Below are 13,156 nucleotides of genomic sequence, written 5' to 3'. Positions count from 1 at the left end.
CCAGCCAAACATTCCTTACACTTCACCTGTTAAGTTCTACCGCTTTGTCTTGTTGTTCAATATTTCAGCAGATATTTCTAGTGTACATGCCATGAGCCAGAACTTGGATTGGCATTAGAAATTATTGTTTATAACCCTTAAGATCTTTAAGTGTTAAAAAATCATATATATATACTCACACACACGTTTTTATGTTTTCATAATTTTAGTTAACATTTTACTTTTGATAGACTGTCTACTTTCAGTTAGAAATGCCCAAATGTCCTTCTAATCCTATGAAATTCCCTTTGTTTTCATTTAAAAAGTGAAGCAATAGTTAAAATTGGCCGAATTTTTAATTTTAAAAATCAAAATTTTCTGTCTGTTTTACAGTCACTTACCTGTATACAGGTTTGTATTGCCAAAGAAGAAATTGTAAGTTTGATCACCATTTAAAAATTACATTTATAAAACTTACATGTTGATTTTCTTATATATGTATCGCCAAGTTGAAGCTCTGATAATGCAGAAGGTCTCTGGAACATCTTGTAGAAGCCATGCTGATGCAAATGCAGATCAATACTAAATTTAAAAACATATCACAGAACAGATGATGACAATTACTCTTGTAGCATCAGTTATAATTGCTGCTTACCTTCTGGGAACTAGGAGTTGTTCTGTGTGGTTTATATCCATTCACCTAGTCATGAGGTAGAGCTACCAGTATGATCCTCAATTTTCAGAATAGAAACTGAGGCTCAGAGGATTAAAAAACTTCCCCAAGTTAATATGATTAGCAATTGATGGAGCTTGTGTCAGAAACCTAGGCTGTCAGTTTCATTCTTTACCACTGTGCTCTATGGCTGAATATTAGCCATATTTTTGTTCTTTAAGAGATTTATACTTTGATTGAAATATAAAGAATCAAATAATCTTAATATAAACAAATGCAATATACTTATAATTTAACTTAAATAGATAGCACCTAAGAATCTTAGTATAGGAAGATGCTTTCAGGATTCAGGAGCTGACCCATGGAGCCCAGCACTTAAGTTTCTTCTACAGCATCCTCTCTCCTCTCCCTAAGAAATAATTGAGTTAGGTTTGGCAATCACACTTGCTTCTGAGGCCAAAATGACACTTGTTTTAGCTCTAACTCTCCGCAAAGTCATCCTTACATTGAGTACAAATGTTGTCCCCATAGCTTAATCTAGATAAATCAACATCAGGTACGTTCTGGGGATATTTTTGCATAAATATTCAAACTTGGATAACTATAATCTAATTCATATTTTTACTGAAAATAAAATTAAGTGAATAATATTAATATCTTAAGAGATTTTCAGAACTTAGAGGAAGGCAGTCCTAATGAATGAAATCTTGAAAACTAAGTAAAATGTTTTTATTGAGTTCACATTAGAATTGCAGATTCATTTTGACTTGTCAGCCTTCCAATTTTCTTTTAGAAATAGCTTTATATCCCTAATAAGTCTTTAGCTTTTTAAATGTAATTATTATAATAATTAGCTCAGCTGGTCAGAACCTGGTATGAAGAACAAAAAGATCCTGGGTTTATTTCCAATTTGGGTCAAAAATAGTATGTTTATGGATAAGAATGTGGGATCTGGAGCCAGCCTGCCTGCACTAGAAAGCCGGTGCTGACACATACCCACTTTGCACTTAACCTCTCTATGCCTCAGTTTTCTCATCTTTAAAATGTTTGGAACAGTGTATAATGCAATCGATGGTTTGAAAGCAAAACCTCTCAGCATGGAGAAGCAATCATAACCTTATTCTTGGTACTTAATCGGTGCAAAATAAACATTCAATAATGGTATTTAAATTACCCTGTATCTTAAGGGGACTTATATATTTAATAGGTACAGATCTCTGACTCTTTAATGCCACCATAAAGCATTTTAATTTTTTTCTCTCTCTCTAAATTGTGGAATGAGCTTACAGCAGCAGATCCTAGCTCTTCTGAAAAGCGTTCATCCCCTTATATTGTGTAATCATTGTATCAAACAATCTCTATTTTATTTTTTCCTTCAGTATATACATAACACAGGGTTGAATCTCCATTAAAATTCTCAGCTACTATTAGGCTGCACTAGAAGCGTTTTTCAAAAAAGTGTTTTGTTATCTGGTGGATTTATATTAGACCCTGACTGTCAACTAAAATCCCTTTCTTTTAAGGATGCAACGAGGCATAATTAGTTTGCATATTCAGCCAGGCCACTAGCAACCTTTATTCTAATCCCAGTATAGAATGAAATGGAGCCTCAGAGCTGCAAGGGGCCTGTCGGATCATCTAGTTCAGCTTGCTCATATTATAGATGAGAAAACAGCCTCTGGCAGATTAAATGTCACACAGCCAGTTAGCTAGTTGTCTGTCAGTATCTTAGAAAAAGTTACATTTAAGTGACTGGTTCAGTTATCTATTGTTGCATAACAAATAGCGATAGTTAATAAAGTGGCTGAAAATAATCATGATATTTTTTTCCTCATGAGTCTCTGTACTGACTTAGCAGGCTTCCTGCTCCCCCTGGTGACAGCTGGGCTGGGGTCACTCATGCGGTTCCGTTCATCTGGGGGCTGGGTGGGCATATCTCAGGCTTCCACCTCACGGCATCTTTCTCCCCATGGTGTCTCCTCCTCCAGCTTCTCTCCATGTGGCCTCTCTCTCTAGCAGGATGGCCTGGCCTTCCTCTCAGCAGGGTGGCTGGGGTCCAGGAGGAAGCACCCCAAGAGAGCAGTCCCCCCCATTGCTGGTGTCATACTTGCAGACACCTGTTGGTCAAAGCAAGTCACATGGTCAAACCCAGCATCAGTGGGAGAATGCAGGATACTAGAGCGTGGATACTGGAGGTGTGGTTCATTTGGGGCTACTGATGCACCTCTATACCGCAGTGCCAGATAATTTGTGTGGTCAAGGTCAATTATGGGACACGTAATGTGATGCACTTAAATTAATTGGCCTTTTTTTTTTTTTTAAGTATAACATTGCTTCAGAATTCAGTGACTAGTCATGGGTCATTTGAAACTTTCCAGAACATAATGAACATCGGGAATGTTCTCATTGATTTTGGCAGCTTTTGCTTCTTTATCTCAGATAGTGAGATCGTGATAGAGCCAGACAGCTCTCAACATTTCAGCATTTAAATTTTTAAACATAAGACCAGGAAAGAGCCAATAAATTCAATGCATATAAAATAAAAAGTGAAAGCATGTGAATGCTATTGTGTCTGTGACTCACCAACGGGAACGAGATGACTTTGGTATTAGTCTTTTATTGGGGTAAAAATCATTCTGACCTGAACTTACCCTGAACTGCTGCAGCCTGTAACTCAGAAGCTGGGGGGGAAAAGTGCTGCCATTGAACTACCGGCCTCTTAACAATATCATCTATCAGCATGTGCAAACAAATGCAAGCATGAATCTGTCACGAAGCTATATCCTATATTAGGCCTTCTCTTGACCTCTCTCAAATCCTTGACTCACACCTATGCCACTCAGACAACCGGTATGCAAATTGCTTAAAAACTCCATTAGTCTGGTCTAGGCAAGGGAAACCCATCTGTCAGTTTCTGTGACACTTTCCCTCGTGGATCCTCATGTGGGAATATGTCCTTGAGGTACCCAGATGGATGAATCTGTGCAATGTCTGGTACCCCCAACCTCCAAGGAAGTTGTTGTCACTTCTGTTTTTCTTATTAACTTTAATATTTGAACTTCTCTCTCTCCTGTTCCCCAAAGAATCAAGTTTTAAGGCTAGAATTTAAATAAATGGTAAAGCCGTTTTAGTCTCAATTCAAAAGGATTCATTATTATTATTATTTTTGTATGCTATATGGTGGGGTCACATTCCATGTGAGTATCCTGTTACTGCAGCACCATTTGTTGAATTGTTTGTTTGGGTTTTTTTGTTTTTTGTTTGTTTGTTTTTGTTTTTTGGGGGAAGTGCATGGGCTGGGAATTGAACCCAGGTCTCCCGCATGGCAGGCGAGAATTCTACCACTGAACCACCCTTGCACCGCCAGGACTCATTCTTTTTTAAGGTCAGGAAGAGGGAACATGAAGAGCCCTCTGTTTGGGAAATCCTGGTATTCACTGGTTGTTTTTCAATGCTGTGTGTGTGGTCTGGTCTTGACGGAAGAGAACACACAATTTCAAATTAGCATGGTATTTGCCAGCTGTCGCTGATAGTTGTTGGAAGGTTTGGGGGATGATGGGGGCATGATGTTATTTTTTAAGGCCCGCCTATAAAAAAAACATCTATTGGAAATGGCTTCGTGATTCCTGCCCCCTCTTTTAAAGAAGGCAATGCAACAATTGCGCGGAGGCAATGGAAAAAGGGAGTCCGACCTCCCTTTCTCCAGTGATTTTAAGAGCAGATTCAAGACTCTTCCCCATCCTTCCCCATACCAGGGAAAGAAGTGGTAGCAACAGAAGCAGAAGAGCAGCCATGCTGTGGTTAATTTATATCTGTTGATTGTAAAGAGAGTTTTTTTCATCTATCTGGCTTAGCAGAGAGACCTACTCATATTTCACTTTAAATGAAGATGTGGTAATGGTAACCTCGCCGGATAGGGAAAGTAAACAGTAAGGATTAGAAAACAAATAATAGAAAGATACTGTATTCTGTAATCTAGAAACAGAAAGACAGAGCAGTTTCTGTTTTCAAAAGTCCTCAAGTCAGTTAACCGGGGTAACTGGGCGTGGGCAGGGAATGGAGAGTTCATGCGAAATGAGTGTAGGGTTTCAGTTTGAGCTGCAGGGAAAGCTCTAGTAATGAATGACAGTGAGGGTACTGCATTAATCCCACTAAATGGTTTGCTTGAGAGAGGTTGGGAGGAAAAGCTTTATATTGTATATATGTTTCCACACGTATGAGAAAAAAGATAAATGAAAGAGATAATGTAGAGAAAATGCAATACATGATGCTGGCTGTGATCTAAGAATGGAGGAGAGAGACTCAAAAGGACATTATTGAACATGAGGAAAAATTGGAATATAGACTGTAAGCTTTATATCAATGTTAAATTTCTTGAACTTGATAACTGCACAAAGTGCTTACATAAGTGAACATCCTGCTCGTAGAAAGTATCCAGGGAAACATTGTGTTCAAGGATTGCAATGAGTGCAACCTGCTTTCTAAAGTTCAAAAGACAGAGATAGATGGGGGGGCGGGGAGGGGAAGTGGGGGGGAAGCAGGCAGACCTGGCAAAAGTGGCAAAAAAAAAAAAAAATGTGGTTCTGGGTATCTGGAAGCCTGGGGGGTATATTGGCATTCTCTATATGGAGTTTGCAGTATTTTCACAAGTGTCCTATGAGTTTGAAAGTTTAAAATTGTTTCAAAAAAAATGTTTTTAAGTCCTTAAGTACGTAGCATGCAGGTATGTGAAAGGTTTAGACAAGACAGGATTGATGCTTTTGATCATTTTCGGCACCTAAATGGTTCATAATTTCATCAGATTAGAGCCTGTTTTCCATTTTTCAGGAAATGGTCTGAAAGACGTACTATTGTTAATGACAGGACTTCCAAACTAGTTATTATTTGCTTATAATGTTGTGTTAAAAGTCTGTGCAGAGCGTCTTGCCAGAGAGAGAGTGAAACTTTTAGGCCCACTGGTGTTTGGATGAACGAGATAATTATACCCTTGTCCACAGCAGATGCTCTGTTTTTCACTTTGGCAGTTTCTCTGTTCAATGTGTAAAGAATTTCCTCTACTAAAGTTGGTGGATATTTGCTCCATATATATTTCTTTTCCAGTAAAAAATAGATCTTTTCCATCATCACTCACAAATAGCAACTGAATTGTTTAGAGTCTTTATTGTTTCAAACACACAAAAATTCTGATGGAAAGCAGAAAGAAACTAACAGAAATGCTTCATGCCAATCAAATGATATAACTAAAATAAATTATTGACTAAAATAGTTGAAAAAGTGCATTGTAATGAATGCACTTATATTGGCTTCCTGAAATCAGTATTTTTTAAAAATTATAAGGTAATTAATTGTCAAAGAAATCTTTAATTCAAATCTATATAAAGTCAGTTTGTAAGACAAAACTACCTTTATTTAAATATATTTGCAAAATCTCATTTTCTTGACATCCGGGGGTGAAACTCTCCCTGGCGACGTGGGAGATGACTCCCAGGAATGAATCCAGACCTGGCACTGTGGGATCAACAATTCCATCCTGACCAAAAGGGGGAAAAAGTGTAATTAATAAACTATTAGTGGCAGAGAGAGAGTTCAGGTAGACCTTGCTACCTATCATAACCTGAAAACCCCCAACCAGGACCATTCCTGCCAATCCTAAAGAACACCTAGGGCAATATGTAAGATTCCACAGGGGTTCCAGGCACTAGAGCAACTTTCCAGAAACCTACAACCTCCAGATGGGTCCTGAAACCTAGCCCAGCCTCTCCAGAACATCAGATAGTTCCATTTCCCTACCCCATATTAGTGACAGACCCTTCCAATATCAAAAATTTAGAGCTGCCATAGCCCAAACACCCCTAAAGAGAGGTATGGAAAGATCAAAGGTGATGGTAGAAGATAGAATTTAACAGATGAGTATGAATGTTGAATCATTAAATTGATATCTCTTTCAGTCTCCAGTATTTTAGAGCAGCTAGAAGTAAAATCTTAAACTGTGAAACTGTGACCCATGTTAAAGTTTGAAATATGTTCTACAACTAATTGTGGTGTTGTGCTTTATTTTTCACAAAAAAAGAAGGGAAAAAAGTCGATTGTGATGAAAAAAATATTTAAGCCCTCTAGCCTCCTATATTCTGGAGCATCTAGAAGGAAAAATCTGAGAGGATCGTATGGTAGCCCATGACAAACTATGGGATCTGTCCTGTAACCACTTGTTGAAGAGTGCTTTGAAAACTAGTGCTTTTATATTTCTTTGCTTTGTGTATATGTTATACTATGCAATAAAAAAGTAAAAAAAAAAAAAAAATCTCATGGTCTTTCACTGCCTCTCTTTTCTGTCACAGGCAAGATATATTTTATACGTGTATATTGCTACCCTAAATACAGAGTTGGTTTCATTCACAGTTTTGACAGACACGACTTCCCATCCTCTACGGAAAGAAATGGGTGTCTACTCCCTAACCGATAATGAACACATACATTTCCACACCACTTTTCTTCTTTTGGTTGGCCCAGCTGCTGTAGTTGCGTCTGTAAGCAGCAGGGTAGCAGGTGTTTGGCAGGGAACTACAAAAGGAGAAGATTGAGGGAGAAGTGTTTTCCAGCTCCCTTTCTCTGTTCTTACCACTGGCTGGGTGGTAGACACCCCCAGCATTACAAAGACAAATGTAGCTACCCCTCAAAATCTCATGTATTCAAAACCATATATTGCAACATGCATTTGTCTAAGAAAACTGATAATGTAACTGGGGGTTTGGTTTCTGAGCTATCCCTGTATCTCTAAGAATAATTATTGTTGACAAGATTCTTAGGGTAGGGCAGGCTACCGTGGCTCACTGGCAGAGTTCTCTCCTGCCATGCCAGAGATCCGGGTTCGATTTCCGGTGCCTGCCCATGCAAAAAAAAAAAATTCTTAGGGTAACATTAAGCATCCAGCAATTGATCATTAAGTACTGAGTACTCATAAGTGCCAGGAATCAAAGGTGTGCCTGCTTGCATACCCTGTCTGCAATGCTCCAGCATGCCAGGGATGAAAATAGGTGTTGAAGCACAAAGTACTGCAAAGAATATTTATCGCTGGCAGAGGCAGGAGGAAAAAGTGCCCTGGAGCCATGAGCAGGGAGGAGATAAATCTGCCTGTGATAAAGGGTTTTCAGAGAAAGGGAAATCTAAGGCAGGCCTTTTTGATGACTAGGATTTGCTGCTGGGTGGGGCATCCCACATAGAACAGTGGCTGGGAGGCCAAATGCTTTTATAGGGCACGCTCAAAGAACACCCTTCTGGTAGCCAGGGCTACCTGTTTGGACACTGGCATTATTCTTGTTGGGGAAAGAGCTGTAGTTGAAAAATCAGGAGAGATGCAGTATCTTTTGGATAAAAATACCAGAGTGTAATATGTACTCATATCCTAATAAAAATGTAATAACTCAAAAAAATATATAAACATAATTCTATTCATATTTAATAATCACTTTGGGGTTACCTGAGGTGTCCCCAAAAGTAGTAGCATGAATAGAAACGTAATAAGATTCTCGGTACATCAAGGGGTAAATGAGATTATCGATGGCACAGTCCACTTCCTCTTGGATCTTCAGTGTTGGGTTTCAGTTCTGTTTCTAAATGAAGAGAATTGTGTCTGCTAGGACTATCTACAGAACTCAATAACTGCTTAAATCATTGCATTCCATTCTAAATAACTGTGTATAGTGTGTGTGAAGTTGGAAACATCCTGCCCAGTAGAATACTCAGTTCCGTTGCTGGGGAGATAACTCTGTTTCCTCTCTTCCTTCCCTTCATTTAAACTTGTCTGGCTCCTATGCTCTCTGCTCTTCCCTGATCAGAAACATCGAAATGCACCTCTGCCTACAGGCGTCTGTACCTGCAACGTGCATCTGTACCTCTTGGGACTGTGTTTCTTCTATGCTCAATGAAAACAGCTAATTTTAGGAGATGACTTTCTCCTTGTAGAGAACTCTTTTTAAGATCTTCGGAAGAGGCCAAATTGTCAGGCCAACTGTACCTGTTTCTAATCACTGCTGTACCACCCCCGAAATTTCTGTTTGTCCTTGTGCACAGTCATCCCAAATAATGGGCTTTTGTAAAAATAAAAATGAAGGGGGGAAAAAAAAGATTGGAGGGTAATCAAGTGAAGAGGAACTTCCTGGTTGGCAAGTTTTACAAAATATTTAGAGAAAAATGGTCCTTCCCATGAGGTGGACCGCAGTTGGAGGCCACCCACTTTCCCATTGACGTGTATGTAGCTGAATCTGCTTCTCGCTGCTCTTTTTGTTTTCTAGGGTCTACCACCAAAGTCTTTTTGTGGAAGAAAAAAATGAGTTAGAACCTAAAACAAAGGAACATCATTTTTCCCCTAATAATTTAATTACTCAAAAATGCTATTTTGGCAAAACGTGGTTTCTAGCGTCTTCCATCCTCCTGCTATTTTTCCATTCTCTGGATTACCTCATTCATTAGATCTGACAAGAGACTGTATTTGTATCATTGCCTGACAGATGTGTTACATGTTTCAGTCTTAAAATATTTGACTGTGAGCTCAGTGCTGCATACTTGGGAGATGATGTTAAATCAGCCCCAGCGACGTACTGCTGTCATCTTACCAAATAACTCAGGGGGAAAATGATAAGGATATATATATAGATCAATAAGGCAAAAAAATCCATGCTTTCACAAGTTAGGCAAAATATGAGAAAGACTATCAGTCAAACATTGCGGCATAAATAAAGCAAGAAAATGCTGTGTTTGGGATACACCTAAACTACAGTGACCCATTATCTCGTGAGTTATAAATCTCTTATGTTTGCCTAACTCCTTTAATATAGGTCATTCTAAAATACAGCCATAAAGATTCACTGGCACATTGATCAGTCTGGTGTTGCTCTTCTTTTCCTCCCAAAAGAATAAAGTGGGGATGTGGCTGATGAATGTTCAGAAAGACAATTCTCAGACCATTTAGCTGTGAATGTTTACAGTGGAGCATACTCTTTGCTTGAAAGAGATTTGTATAACTCACATTACTATAAATACAAATTATGCAAATGCATGTCTGCTCTTTGAGATTATATTATTCCACAGGTCCTCCAGAGGTGCTCAGTTTTGTTGGAATTTTAGGTGGCTAACAGGCAAACTGTAAGAATTAGCAGTTTGGAAATTAAATTCTTTATTGAGTAACTGGTGCTCAGATGTGCATTGGAAAGCAGACATTTCTATTTTTTGGCAAAAAAGCATCATATTATTCTAAGTTTTCAGAAAACGCATAGGAATAGCTTACATACTGAAGACATTAAAATTTAAGAACTTTTGGAAATCGGAATCTTTTTTGGGTGCAAATGGTCAGGAAGACTTTGTGAAAATGGTCGAGAGCCCTTCAATATAGTCAAAGAAAGTCAATGTTTAGAAGTGAACAGTCCTTCAGGGTTTTTGGTTTGTTTGCTTTAATTTGGAGATGTAGTGTAAATCTAATTTTTGTTTTAGATACGTAAAACTTTAAAGCTGCATACAGGAGTGATTAGGGTATTTGGAACTTGGGTACAAGAAGCACAACTTGGAAACAGTTGCAATAACCTGTATGTGAAGTGCACCTAGAAGAGAATGAAAGCAGTGGGAATGGATGGGAAAGATACACGTGAGAGACACTGAGAAGAGAGCTCAGGCAGAACGTGGTGCCTCGTACACAGCCATGAAAATAAGAAGCAGATGTACCCAGATGTTAAGTCACCAGGACATAGCTGACATGTGGAAAATGATTGCTAAGTTCAAGTTGAAGATCTGTTCAAGTAATGACAGCGTATCCATGGCATAATGTGGAATGAAATGTTCATACCTTCATCTGAGGCATAGGTCTCAAATTTTACCATCCTAAAAATTTATGACCATTAATGAACTGTAAAGCTGAAGAAAAAGGCTTTTGTAAACTGTGAATTGTAATCATAAAGTTCTATAAACCACTAGAGGACAGACAGAATTCTTTTAATTCTCTATACAGAAAAAATTACGAAATTACTGCCATATAGAGAACTAGTCAAAGGGTATGTAGTAAAAAAAAAAAAAGTTTTCAAAGGTGTCAGGGTGTTATTTTTTGACATTTGTGTTATTTGTCAGCATTTGAAAATGGATTATTTTAGGAAATCTCCTTTTAACTATAAATAAATGTTCATTTTTGTAATTTATTTTATATGTATAATTTTTATTCTTTTGTAAGGGAACCTTCCCCCTGCCGCAAAGTATATAAGCTTTAGGTCAACAAAACCTGGATAGTCCCTGGGTGAGAGGGGTCTTAATTATTATAATCAAGTATATGATCTTAACCTCTGGCCCATCCATGCCCAATGTTTTGGAGTTAAACGTCTTATTACTTCTAACGTTCATTATTCTTGCTAGTTTTATCTCCAATTATTTGGCTCTATCCTAAAAACATTGTTAATCTTAAAAACTTTGTTAAAATATTCCCTAATCTGATAAAAAGAATCCCTGTTCTGCATAGCATAGCATTTGAGAAATATACTTAAACTGATCTTTAAGACTGATTAAAAATAGAGATATAAAGTGGCCTCATCAAGGTAGATTACATATCAAAGTCAGAAGATCTCAACATTTAGAGTTTCAGGAACTTTAATCAGTATCATTAAGAAGTGTCTACACTTCTTAAAAAATCTTGAGACACTGCCAGTAGAGTGGAATTATCTAACATTTTTCAATACTCCATTTCCCCCCAAATAAATGTTAAATAATTATTTTTACTCCATTTGTAATTGAACACATAAGATGTGTTCTGACTCACAGGAGGCCAGAAATTCAAGTGTGTATAGTGAACAAATCCGCGATGTCAGAGATCATTTTTCTATTTTTCCTTAATCCCTCTGTTTCTTCAATAAGAAAATAATCTCTCACATTAGGTCAGGATAAGATGTGGGAATATTGATCGGTCACTGGAATAGGCATATCAGCCACAGACACAACTCATTTTCATTCCATTCATAAGCAAGTCCTATCTTTCTTTGATCTGCTGGGATATGATAAATAGCTTAAAGTAGATATACACCAGGGCCATGACATTCTTGGTATTCTCGTTGAGTACAAAATATGCTGCTTTTTTGTCATGATCTGTATCATCACACAAGAGTGTAAACCATGTCCATGGTGGAAACTGGTGGCCAGGATTAGGGGTGTGTCTATGTGTCTCTCCGTTAAAGGGCTGACATATGACATGAACTAACCTTGTCAGAAGCCTTATCGCTCATTGAAATTAAGGACTAGTGGAATCCAAATAAACAAAAGGCAATGTACTGTTGCACATAGCATAGCTTTAAGATGAATGGATATCGACATCCTAGGACACTGTGATACTTAAAATAGTGCTGCTCATTTGTTGGTGGGTGTGACAGAAACTCTTGCTTCTGCATGCCTGAACTGGAAGGATTTAGGAATTCTGGAGTTCTGCCACTGTGGTGTAGCCTCCACTTCAGGAACCTTAACTTTTTCTTCTGCTGAAATCAGAGCAAAATATCAGTGGATTCCTGTTTTCACTGGCTAAAACATATTCCTGTGCCAAAATATATCTTAAATATGAGACGACTGATAGACCACAACTCATGTGAATAAAAGTCACCACCCTGGTAGGGAAAGTTCTGTGCTGTTAGTCATTTCTCTCATTTTTCTTTATCTCTCATGTTGCTAAGATAATTTTCTCTGGTTTCTGCAAACCGCATGAAAATTGTTTATAATTTTGTTTATAAAACTAGACAATTCCATAATTCTGTCCATTCTAATACTTTAAAAATCACTCAGAAAACTAAAATCTGTTCTTATTTATTCTCAAATTATAGCTTACAGTAAAAGAAATAGACATTTTTGTATGGATTAGCACTGGACACAGGTATCCTTTACTCTTATTCTCTTACAGAGGTAAATATAAATCACATTTTGGTATATATCAAGATTCTCTATCTTTTATTTGCTTTCTATCCTGTGATTATATTTGCTGAGAGCGATATATTCACTTCACCTTCCAAAACTGTTCCTCTATTTTGTTCCCTTAGAGCTTAAAGGAGTAACTGTTATTGGTTATATTTTATTTTAAAAATGTTTTTGCCTAATAATATTTACTTTATAACATTACTATTGCATATACTTCATTGAGTTCTAATTATGTCCTGTTTTATACATAAATGCAGATACTCAATAAAAACATACGAATTGCACTATCCAAAAGCAAGAATTTTAGGTATTAACTAGATGTGTTGGCACAGAAAAGAGGACAAAATAAATCTTGTTAAAAACTTAATAATTAATATAGTAACAATAACTTTAAGATAGTTTAACTTTAACAATTCTGGAGGATGTAGGGGAGGCAGGATAACCATTATTTCCTCGAATGTCAATCATCAATTCATTCGTGTATTCTACAGCACGCACCTGTTGAGCATTTAGTATGTATAGATGCTTTACTAGGACAACAGATAATGATGAATAATAGCCTCCGCCCTCTCATAA

General features: G+C 37.5%; 1 protein-coding gene, 1 non-coding gene and 1 pseudogene across 14 annotated transcripts in view; 1 reads left to right on the top strand and 2 right to left on the bottom strand.

The window, feature by feature from the left end:
* The window catches only part of RBMS3 (RNA binding motif single stranded interacting protein 3), a 705,592-nt gene that overhangs the window by 121,298 nt on the left and 571,138 nt on the right, over positions 1–13,156 (top strand). The window lies entirely within an intron of this gene.
* Positions 1–13,156, bottom strand: part of LOC143657769 (E3 ubiquitin-protein ligase Mdm2-like) — a 29,139-nt pseudogene that overhangs the window by 412 nt on the left and 15,571 nt on the right.
* On the bottom strand, positions 3,941–4,011 carry TRNAG-GCC (transfer RNA glycine (anticodon GCC)). Its single transcript has one exon. It is a non-coding gene; the product is annotated as a tRNA-Gly (tRNA).

The sequence above is a fragment of the Tamandua tetradactyla genome, chromosome 15 (genome assembly GCF_023851605.1).
Source record: "Tamandua tetradactyla isolate mTamTet1 chromosome 15, mTamTet1.pri, whole genome shotgun sequence".
NCBI classification, from domain to species: Eukaryota; Metazoa; Chordata; class Mammalia; order Pilosa; family Myrmecophagidae; genus Tamandua; species Tamandua tetradactyla.
This window is presented reverse-complemented; position numbering and strand designations above follow the sequence as displayed.